Source organism: Mus pahari, chromosome 12 (genome assembly GCF_900095145.1).
Source record: "Mus pahari chromosome 12, PAHARI_EIJ_v1.1, whole genome shotgun sequence".
NCBI lineage: Eukaryota > Metazoa > Chordata > Mammalia > Rodentia > Muridae > Mus > Mus pahari.
The window spans coordinates 83,658,007-83,670,237 of NC_034601.1; the positions used below are offsets into that span (position 1 = coordinate 83,658,007).

At 48.8% G+C, this 12,231-nt stretch overlaps 1 protein-coding gene across 2 annotated transcripts in view; it reads right to left on the bottom strand.

The window, feature by feature from the left end:
* The window catches only part of Runx1 (RUNX family transcription factor 1), a 92,429-nt gene that overhangs the window by 27,597 nt on the left and 52,601 nt on the right, over window positions 1–12,231 (bottom strand). The gene's annotated exons all lie outside the window — the stretch shown is intronic.

A 12,231-nucleotide genomic window follows, 5' to 3' on the forward strand; every position in this document is an offset into this window, starting at 1 on the left:
AGAGAGGAAAGAGAGATGACTAATCTTACAAATTCCAAAACAGCCTATGATCTAGCCATTCAGGACCCTGACTCTGAATTCATGGCAAAGACTTTGCTGTAACAGGGACACCTCTGGCTGGATCAGGTCTCAGCTCAGCACGCAGCCTTCTGGGAGTAATGACATAAGTCTGTCAGGACCATCCTGAACTGGGTGGAGGGGACCGTCACTGGGCACCTCCTCCCTGTCCCAGCCTAGGGCCTGCCTGGAGTGGCTGGCCTTCCCACAGCTGTGGCTGTGTCACCTCCCACACTGTTTGCTGTCCTCTTCTGGGTCTGACAGCCTGGGCTGCAGCCGAGAGCCAGCTTACAGTGGTGGATTTGGCAGAGGGAGGTATTGACTTAAAATCAGTCAGGGAGAGGAGACCTCGTTCAAAGAAACCCTTTAGTAGATGTTAACGTTAAAAACACAGAGGAGTCAGGGCACCCATACACGGTGAATCTGTCTAATTCAAGAAAGCTATGGAGAGGGGGAGGGACCATCCCCTGACCGCTGCCCAGTCAGGGCCGCTGGGTTCAGGAAGTGACCTGTCAGCTCGCTGCAGCTGTTAGCAGTCTGGGAGTGCTTGCAGGGACTGAGGAGGATGAGAAAGAGTGTAAGGCCTTGTTTACTTAAAAAAAAAAAAATCCCTATTTTAAAATATATTATTTTAATTATTTATTTTAAAAAATGTTTTAAAAATAAAATTCAATATTAAGCGCAGAAGAAAAAAGGATCATAAGAAACTAAATCCTACTCTCTCCCAGAGCCAAAAACACATTTCAGGAAAAGGCTGAGTAAGGCCAGGCCAGCGCTGGGGAAATGAGCTGTTCCCCATATGACCAGTGTTAGTACAAGAGGACAGGCTGGGGGGGCTCAGGTATGGGGAGCTTCTGGACCTCCAGGGCGTTGGCTGGGGTGGGGTGGGGTGGGGCGGGGAGAGGTGCTAGGCAAAGACGTGGAGAGTGACTGTGGATAGTCCCGCTGGAGTTTACCCAAGGACCCCCAAACTCAAATCACCAGAACTCTAAAGGCTACTGTCACAGAGTGGCTGTGAGCCTCGCAGGACAGGCCTCATGTCAGCAGGAGAGCCAGCAGCAAGAGCTGTAGTAGGAATGGCAGTTACGGTTACACAAACGGCGGGAGCAGTCTCAAGAACTTCAGACATGCCGGGCGCTGTGCTCTGCACACCCCAGGACTGCATCTCTACCTCAGTGAGGGGTTTCTGCAGGAGTGAGAGGAAAGACACAACCATTCCAAGACACAACGTGCTGGGCGCCCAACACTCTACTCATGCTGACTTCGTCTTCAAGACCATCTCGTGAGTCAGGCATTATGAGCGTGCCCATTTTACAGATGGCAACAGTGTGGCACAGGGACCTGAGTGCTCCCTTCAAGGACCTATCACTAGGAAGTGGACAAAGTGGGGTTTGAGCCCCAAAGCATTATGGATTGGCATGAGGCTGTCCTAATGCATTAGGCTTTTCTAGGTGCCCCCCCCCCGAGTTTATCCTGGAGCCGCTCTGATGACCGGGTGTGAAGATTAGTTCTGTGCTGGATAATGGGTGGATGGATGGATGGATGGACAGACAGACGGAGGGATGGATGGACAGAGGATTTGGCCTTTTGCCCCGACATCTCCAGGCTCTGGAGTCCTCAGAGGAAGCCATGACTAGCCAGGGAGAAAGTATGACAGCAAGAGCTACTCTCCGTAGGCTGTCCACCGAGTCTCCCCTCCCCCAAGGCGTAAAGGACTCAAATGGGGAAACCGGGAAAAGCCACCACGGGAACATGAATAGCAAGGCTCCCTTCCCCTTCCACCTGAGCTGGCTATCTGTAATTTTACACAAATTCAATTTCAAATCCCTGCTTTGTCAGTTATGGAAAATCATATTAAATCAGACAGATCCATGTCTGGGCAAGGGTTTCTCTCATTCAGCAGCATATGGTGGCTCTGAGCTTCTCTAAGCTTGGTCACACAGCAAAAAGTATCACCCCCCACCCCAAAAGTCTGCCGATCAGAATCGACAGGGTGGGGGTGGGGGTGGGGGTGGGGGTGGGGGTGGGGGTGGGGGTGGGGGTGTCTAGGGCATCGAGGTTGGTTTCCCTGAGGGTGTTAGGGGTGACTGCAATCCTGTCAAGATACTGTGCCCACGATTACAAAAAGTTTAGGACCAAGCAGTGACTCACTCGCCTGACCACAAGGCCTAGGAGATTGCAGAGAGCAGTGACAGGCAAGTTCAGTCAGTGAAGTGCTCTCCTCACAAGGATGAGGCCCTCAGTTGCATCCCAAGGACAGGGTGTGGTGGCACATGGCTGTCACCTCAAGGATTACACTGAGATGGGAGATACAGACAGGGGGACTCCTGGAGTTGACTGGTCTAGCCTAAGCACTGGGCAAAGCAAAAGGCTAATAAGAGGCCCTGTCTCAAGCAAATGTGGCAGCTTTTGGAAGATGACATTTGAGGCCGTCCTCCCAAACCTGAGGCTGTCCTCCGACTTTCACGAGTATATATGTGCCTGTGCTCACCCATATGCAACCCTCCCTCCCCCCCAGAAAGATGTATGCGGGGGTGGAGAGAGTCAGGCAATATGAAAAAGAAGGAGCAGCCGAACCGAACCTTCTAGAGGGTATTTCCTCTGCCTATGACCTCACCAGACCACTCGCAATCTGTTCTGTCAACATGAACTACGAAGGCCTTATAATTGCCTTTGATAAATGCGTGAACCCAACAACATCATTATGATAGTCTTTCTTGCCTCAACTACTCTGGTGATAATCCGGATGCAGACACGGTCACGCACCTACCCTGAAGTTTTTTTTTTTCTCCGAGACAAGGTTTCTCTGTATAGCCCTGGCTGTCCTGGAACTCACTTTGTAGACCAGGCTGGCCCAGAACTCAGAAATCCACCTGCCTCTGGTCCTGAGTGCTGGGATTAAAGGCATGCGCCACCACACCCAGCTTACCCTGAAGTTTTTAAATCGGGCGGGGGAGACGGTGGGATCAGGTCTGAAGAGCTCTGGGATCACTCTTAAGAGTGCCAGTGCCTTGCTGGAAAACGAACAGAAGCACATCCTTAAATGTGGGCCGTTCCGGTTGGTCTGTGGAGTGGGCAGTTTACCGCAAAATACAGATGATGGCGAGTTGACCTTGGGAGGTGTAAATAAACCGCAGAACTGCAGGAAGGCCAAGTCAAGCCCTTGAGCCTGGGCTGACTTTTACAGATATTTTAATAACCTTATCGTTCTGTAATTTGCCATCTGATATGTGCAGAGAGATGTGCTAATGGAAAGAGAGTGGCTGAGGCAGCGCTGTCGTCCCAGGAGACGCCATAAGGCCACCGTGTTCATTTCCCTTGTGTGAGCAGCAGCTCTAAGACGATCAGTCCTCAGTCTCATTAGTCCTCTGCCCCTTTTGGTCTGAAGATATTCTCTCAAAGCCACCCAAAGCAGCCCTTTAAAGTGTGCGGAGAGGAAACGGCCAAGATTGAGCTCTGAGCCTCGGATCTGGTCTTGGAACAACTCATGGGGAGAAGACCACTCCTGCCAGGAAGCTGGAGATGGCCCTAATGGGTGAACCATTCCACCCACGAGAACACCAGTTCATAGACCTTCCTGTCCTGGGGAAGTTCTACTTTAATCCAGCAGTGGCGTCTCTTCATTCCAGAGCAGCATGGTTCTAGCACATCCCCTGCCACTCTCCCAGGACCGACTTGTCACCACAGTGCCCAAGTCTTAATGAGTCTGTGCTACATCCTGGAACCCCAAATTCTCAGTGACTCAACAAGTAAGAGTGTGTAAGAATTAAGATGGGGCAGGAAGGAACCAGGGACAGGCTTGGTGTCCTCAGATGCCATCCCATAGTTGTTGGATGACATGGAAGGTGTCTATTTATCTGATATGGCAGAGAGATTCCACCCACATAATTCCCTCTTAGAGGAAAGGGCTGCAATTTGTGTTTAAAATGAATATCCACCTGCGATGGTTTGTAGATGCTTGGCCCAGAGAGTGGCACTATTAGAAAGTGTGGCCTTGTTGGAGTAGGTATGGGCTTAAGACCCTCACCCTAGCTACCTGGAAGTCAGTATTCTGCTAGCAGCCTTCAGATGGAGATGTAGAACTCTCAGCTCCTCCTGCACCATGCCTGCCTGGATGCTGCCATGTTCCCACCTTGATGATAATGGATGGAACCTCTGAACCTATAAGCCAGCCCCAATGAAATGTTGTCTTTATAAGACTTGCTTTGGTCATGGTGTCTGTTCACAGCAGCAAAACCCTAACTAAGATACTGCCCTTCTAAAACACTAAGGTTATGATCCATGGAGATCAGAATTTGACAGTGATGGTTCAAATCTTGCAAATACGTCTGGAAGGTTCTAAGCCTTGCATGTGCCCGAGGGAGACACGGAGCAATGAGGGAGGCCCAGGTCCTGCGACCTTTCAACCTGAGTCAGAAGTAAGGGTCCCTTCTGGCCAGCCTCTCCTACCAGTGGCTTAGTGGCTCATTCTAGCACAGGAAACATGGTTGTTTGCTCTGAAAATGCTCTACTTTTAAAGTGGTAAGCACTGCTCAAAGGAGCGAGGCTCAGCTAGGACTCGGCCTTAAGACCCTCCATCACCTGGTTACAGAGATCAACAGAACAAGGAAATAGCACAGTCCCTGTCCCACTTCTTCCTTGCTCTGTTCTCAGGCATGCACAGAGAGGCACATGACTGATCTGTGTTTGTTTTTAGGGTGAGTTCTACTCTATTTTTCTCCTTATTAGTTTGTCATATTGACTGTGCCTGGGTAACCGAATCGCCCAGCATTGACACATAAAATGTCCTGCCAGAAAGGGATTATGGGAGGAAACTCTGTGGAGAGATGCGAGGCTTGTCAGTAAACAGTGCGTGTGCAGGCTTTCTGCGATCCCTACCTTTAATCTCCACAACAATGGGCTGTTCTGCGGCTCTGCAGGCAATTGTTTAATATTAATATAGAGTCTGTGTGGGGCCAAGAAGTGTGGAAACAGGGCAGAGACTAGGTGGCTGTTGTCTGAAAGATAAGGGATACCCTGTGCCTTAGTCTGTGATCCCCCAGAGTTAGGATGGGGTGTCTTGGGAGACAGAGAGAAACAAGACAAGACAGAGTGAGAGAACCTTTGGGCTGCACTTACAAAGCCCACCACTGGGAGAACTCCTAGGTGGCCCAGGGCCATTTCAGCCTGACACTGTTCTCTCTGGACAAACTTTTGGTAAACTTCGATAAAGCTTCACAGCTGCTGTTAAAAATTCTCTTACCCCTCCGGACTTGAAAGGCTATCTGTGATCTGTGATCTGTGGCTTGGCATGACCAGGGGCCCAAAGCTAACCATCGTCCTTTGGGAATGGGAATCTGGTTGACAATACTCTGTGCTAATGCCTGCCCCTTGGTCCTACAAAACAACAACATGCCTGCCTCTGGCCTGGCTTCTCTGGGAGGTCGAATTCTTGAGTCCCTCCCAACTGTCTGGCTTTTGGGCAAGTTTTGTTTCTCTGCTCGTTGCTATCTATGTGGCCACAGGATTCTGGAGGCTCCCAGGCCACCTGTGTTCTGATCTGACATTACACCCTAAGTATTGGGGTGGGGGGGATGGAAGCCCCCCTTTCCCACCACCATTGACCCTTTGGTTTCATCTGTACAGGTGCTCTAGAAACACTGGGAAATAGCTGATCTTGCCCAGAAAAGAAAGAAAGAAAGAAAGAAAGAAAGAAAGAAAGAAAGAAAGAAAGAAAGAAAAAAAGAAACTCTATTCTCCCACCTGGAGAATGGAAGAATCATGACAGGGCTCTGGCAAATTAAGGGTTGAAATGCTGAAGTGCAGACGACAAGACGGTCACACAGGCATGAACTCACATTTACCTGGACACTAGGTCTACTCTGAGGGACAGATGGGAAGGTGCTCACTGGACTGACCGGGATCCACCAGCTAGTGTTCTGATGACATCAATATCTTGGTTTTGATCTTGGGCACTGAACGGTGGCACCAGAAAGGCCAGGGCCATATTCTGACTGTTAGATTGTGACGGGGATCTCATTGGCAAAGGGGCTGGTCTTTCATACACACAGCTAAGTGGAGGGCCTGACTCTGTCTTGAGTAACCTAGGTCTAGATACAGTGACACGTGACCTTTAAAGAAGCAGAGGGAGAGACGGAACAGAGAACCTATCAGAAGAGAGGGGTGGGGAGGGAAGCAGCCATGGACCAATGAGTGCCCGGAGCTGGGAAGGGTTAGAGGAGGCCGGAGAGTCTTTCTCTTGGATGTTTGGGGGGAGGGCCACCTCGTGTCACCTTAATGTTGGGACTTGTAGCCTCCAATTTTGAGAGAATAAATTCTCATTGTTTTAAGACACTAAATCTGTGGTCCCTATGTTGTGTCAAAACCAGCCAAGTTGGTGTTGTCAACAAGGATTGTAACAGTGATCGCTCAAAGGATATTCCGACAAGGACAATTATCACCCCCATTGTGCAGATGGGAAGACAGAGGCTTTAAGAGGTTAAACTTCCTGGCTAAAAATCTTAGCGTATATGCCGTAGTCATTTTGGGCCATTTGTGACTGTACTCTTCCCGTCTTAGCAGCTAAGGACTGGTTCCTTTTGAAGCCTCTAATATTTAACATCATCATTCAGCAGGTGTACAAATGACCACACTGAAAGGTCCCGAGGACGCAGTTTAGTGCACCCGTGTGCAGCCTCCAGAATCATTAGCCTCTGGGAGAAGTTTGAAACCTCAGAAGAACGATGTGATCATAGAGACCAAGCCCCATAGTAAATGACTTTCCCTTATAATCAGAAAAGGTGTCCACAAGGGACTAACAGGATCCTGAAAACATAGGCAGACCTCTTTGAGCAACAGTCATGAAATGATTTGGAAACCAGGTCCTATTAAACTGTGGTTTTGGGTTACAAAGGTGGTGTCAGTTTAAGTGTAAGTGATTCTTTGAAGGGCTGATTAAGTATTTGGTGGCAAGGTCAATACATAATACACCAAGGTCGTGCACACTGCACAGTTTTAGGGACCATGGTGCTAGTACCTGTGTCCATCCTTAAGGTGGCAGGTTGTGTTAGCACCTCGAGCTCAAGAGATGAGGGGCCCAGACAGGGAGAACACCAAGGCCTGCCGGCTCTTTCTCCCTGACACCCATCCTTCTCTTCTCCTGAATGGCTATGGTACAGTTCTTTAGCCCGCGCTTTCATACTTTCTTTAGACATAGAGTTTGTACTGCACCAGCTAAGTATATATATGCACATTGCGGGGCGTCCTCAGTTCCTGCCTTGAAGCGCTTCTCTTTCTATAAACTTGGACTACTCCTTCTGCCTTCTCACTGTGGGGTGAGAGGAGGGGAGCGTATACCACGTGACAGGGGCGGGCAGCGCATACCATGTGACAGGGGCGGGCAGCGCATACCATGTGACAGGGGCGGGGCAGCGCATACCACGTGACAGGGGCGGGGAAGCGCACACAGTGTAGCAGGGTCTCTGTAGTCTGCACTCTTCTTTCAGTATTTTCTCCCACCCACTTCTTTCTCCCTTCCACTCCCCACTTCCCTGTTTATTGTGTGAACATCTGATTCTGGCGTGTTGTGCTTGTACAACTCCAGTCCTGCAGCTCTTCGGGTTTAGTGCCTGCCACGGACAGGAGTTATTTTGAAGGGGATGTTACTTTGTGCTATAAGCAAGTTGCATGGGTTAATTTTTAGTACTTTGTGTTCATGAAATGGCCATTTCAAAGGAAATGGCCTAGGAAATTAGCAGGCCCATCCCATGCTGGCTTTAAATATGTATGTGACTAGGGGTGGAGACAGGCATATGGCAAAGAAAGACACACACACACACACTGAGGGGGTGGGGAGCAGAGACACAGAGAAAAGCAGGCAGCGATGCTGAGCAGTCGCATGCTTTACCCCAGGGTGGCAAGGGTTTACAGGTCCTTTCTCTCCCTCTGCTTATGCTAGTTCTGCTATAGTGTTGGCGGTGGGCAGGACAAGACATTTTCCCAGGCTCTTGTGCCTGGCTCTCTGGGTGCAGGAGTTTGCTCCTTACTCTGGACAGTGGAAATGCTTCCTTCCCTTCCTGCATCCTGGGGGGTGGAGGGAACTGCACTGACATGGTAACCCTACCTCTAAGAACCTCACAGACAGTAGCTAATATAACTTTTCCAAAGGGACTTGGAAGGAGCCTAAGACAATCCATTAGAAAACTGGAAATCTGGGGGCCACCTGAGAGCAAGTAGCCCTCCTCGGTCATGTGGAGCTTCAGATGGGGGAGCCGCTCTCATCTAGGCTGGTCTCATGGTACTTGGGAAGAAGGTTTTAGTTGTAAAAGGCCACAGGAGAGAGACTCATACATGTAGGGGGGTTACCCCAAGAAAGAGTTGCTAGAAGTCCCCTTACCCAATGGTCCCCCTTAGGGCATGCTCAGAATTTCAGTATCCTGATTGGCTTTCTTTTCTCCCCATCTTTAAAGTGCCCTGAAGCATGACTTAGCAAGATATCCACCACACAGCCTGATGTTATTATCAATGTCAACAGCAGCATCAATCTCCACTTACAACCGAATGCATTCAGTCCACATCTTCTTCACCAGTGGCTAGCCTAACACTTCTCCATGCCTGTCGGCCCAGTAGCACACCAGTCCCTGAGCCTGAAGCACAAGTGTGTCTCTCCACACCACCCTCCTGCCTGTGCCTTCAGAGAGGAAGATTTGACTTCAGGTTCATACCCTAACGAAGCTGGAAGATGCTGTGTTTCTGTCTAAAAGCCACATCAGAGATTACCGAGAGAAAAGAACAGTGTAGACCTCGAAGTCTGAGCTATGCTCAGCTTCATCACAACGAACCCAAGGAAAGCTAAACGCTACAGCAAGAGGCTTAGAGTACTTATTTGGTCTGAAGATTTTGGAATCAGTATCTTTACACCTCATCCACATCCCCCGGAATAGGCAGAGGTCACGACACCTTCATGATAGTTCCCTCGGAAGTCAGAGCCCAAGTCCTAAAATGACCCACACGTGTTGCTCAGAGCCGTCCCCAAGAAGGGAGGTGTGCGGGACCAGGTCCCGCTACCCCACAACTCTGTAATCTGCTCCATCTCCTGCCGTAAAAGGAACGGAGAAAAGTCCTGAAATTTGGCAGAACTTAACAACGGTGTCCTGACTTGCATAAACAGGCAGCCATGACAGACAAAACAGCTTTCTGTTCCACTCGAAGACTTGCTCAAATAGGAAGTCGAAATCAACCTCGGCTGTTTTAAAGTTAAAACCTCAACAAACAAACAGTGGTTTGGTGGCATGGTAACTGCCCTCCCTCTCCATCCGAACCCCAGTGCAGATCACTCCAGATGTCTATTTGGTAAGATAAGGAAATGTGATATTCTATACCCATGATCCTCTGCTGGCAGAGCCAAGGGGTGGCTCCAGCCTGCGGTCTCCTGCTTCTCCACAGATGCCTCCTGCAGTGACTGACACCTCTAAAGCTGACAATCATGCCTGTGCCTCTATGATGTCCAGGGAACACCGCCCTGGCTACATCTGGAATGGTTTTCTTAAAACTGTGACTGCCATTTCAGAGAGCCACAGACCCACGGTGTGTCATTTAAATAGGTATGCGTACTCTACAGCTAGGACCAGGCAGTAACTGTCTATAACACCAGGAACAACGTGAAGAACTTGCCTGTTACATTATCCCTGTTAATGTTTACATTTCAAGGGCGGAAAAAAAAATTTCAGGAGTCCACTCAAAACTAGGTTTGTATAAAATAGCACTTTCTTACAAGAAAAAGAGGAATGCAAGAGGAGAGCTGTGGAAGGGGGAAGAAGGAAGAAGAAAGAAACACGGCAGGTGGGAGAGAGAATACAAGAAAGGGGAAGTGGTTTTATATGCAGAATCTTCAACGAGGTTTGAAATTGCGTGTCTGTCTGGGGGCCAGTAAATCCCTGCATAGAAAATTCATATACTGGAAAGAAAAAAAAAAAAAACCAGCCACAATATAGCCCACACATCTTCTCAGAGTACCAACCAAGTCCCTAGGACACTCGAAGAGCAAGTTCAGTGCTCCGGAGAGCCACCGATGCACAGCCACCTGTCCATGACCATGCCTCTGTGCACAGGTGGGCGGTTCAAAGGCCCAGGGCTCTCCTGAGCACCGCCACCCACCCTCTGCAGTTTCTAGGGACAGACAAGGCATATAAGATGGCAAAGGGAAGCAAGCAGTCCAGGTCCATGAGGCAGGCAGAGGCGACCGTCTGAAGTTGCTCCCGCATGGTTTGGCACTGGCTTTGAAGATGCTTACCAGTTTTGGTTTCACTGTCTATAAGTAAAAGATAACCCTCCCTCTCAGGCTCACGGGAGCTCGGGGCAGCCAGGAGAGGAAAAGAGGACAGCCTTTTCTTTAGGTTTTACACATGAGATCCCGGAGAAAACATGTGTGAACTTAAGTGATAGTAAACAAAAAGCAGAAAAATGTCCTTGGACATCTCCTTCTCCTACAGTCCATCCATCTCGCCTAAAGTGTCATTTGCCTCAATTCACCACCGAGCTGCACTGTGGGATCCTCGGAAAATTAGTGTGAGTATTCTGAGTGATTATCGTCACTATTAAACACCAAAAAAAAAAAAAAAAAAAATCCCTAAGGATTTTGGTGTGGCCCTTTTCTAAACATACCTAGGAAGAAAGCCTAATTTTTCTGTCTGTTCATGTAAAAGAGAGGCATTGTGCTGTGCTAACACAGTCTCATATATCACTGGTTGGCTTCAAGCTGGCTACGTAGCCATGGCTGGCCTTGAACTCTTGATTCTGCTGTCTCCATCCTGCAAGTGCTATGATAACTGGACTGTACCACCATGCCTGGGGGTATAGGCTTTCTATATTACATTCTGGAAAATGTGGGCCTATTTGTGAGCCCTGCTTGTGTTTCTCCCCAGAGACAGCCATCAGCTCAGATAAAAACCTTATCAAGTAGATGCTGCCCGTACGTCCTCTGTAGAGCTCAGAGGATACTAGTCTTTGCTTTCTGTGAAGGGCAGAGCCCCACTCCTGCTGCCTGTCCTCTGCCCTTTTCTCCGTATGGGCTGCTCATCACTTCATTCGAGTTGCCCAGGCCTGCATCTCTGCAGGAGTATTGCTGCAAGCATGGCATACATACAGCTGTGTCCCACCTGGCCCAGAGAAACTGCCTTTCAGTTATTATAATGGTATATCACTGAGCAAACAGACTGACGTCAGCCGTCTGACTGAGGAAATGCAGTGAGTATTATCTAACTTGGCACAGAGGGTATGTGCAGTTATTACATCTTACAGCGCGTTTGCTGCTGGTGACCGGCCCACAGAGTGAACAGAACTCACACTACTGATCTGAAAATGTTCTGCCTGACACAGCCCACACCACATACATACACACGCATGCCTCCTTCTTCTTATTTTGAAAGAAGAGGTATTAAATGAAAACTTAGCATGAAATCTGAAGGCAACGAGAACTTAAAAACCCCTTGCTGGATTTGTGTGTGTATATGTGTTTATACATATATACTTAATGCATACATACATACACACATACATGCAAGCAACTGTGTGTATTGTGGCTTCAAGACTAATGGGTAGGAAAGAAAACAACATAGCAGAAACCAGGTCTTACAAAAACCTCTCGTCAGTTTCTATACAGTTGGCTCTTTTTATCTGTAGACTCTATAGCTAAAGATTGAACCAAAGTTGGGTTGATAAGACAGCTTTTAAAATGTACTCATATTGAAATGTATTTTCGTCAAGATTCCCTAAGTAATATAATTTAGTGGTTGTTAACATAGCATGTATAGTGTGCTAGATGCTAGCCGCAGAACGGACTATAGTCTCCAGGATAATGTTCGCAGGCCTAGGCAATACTAGGACATACTATATAATGTGCTTGAACTTCTGTGGAGTTTGATACCTGGAACCGATACTGCAAGGGTACCAAGAGAGATACACGCACGTAGCCATGTACACATATGGCTTCCACAGCCACGATTCCCTCCCACACTCAGCAGCCACACTTAGAGTAGAGATACTCTGTAGATGGAACAGCATTTTCCTCAAAAGCTCCCAGCTGATGCTTCAGGTTTCAGCAGTTCCCTTAGAGCTCCCAGAAAGGCCTGGCAGCCCCGGTGCTCTCTGCGCCTGGGACTCCAGCAAAGACAGAGGGTAGTGGGCTCCGTGGGGTAC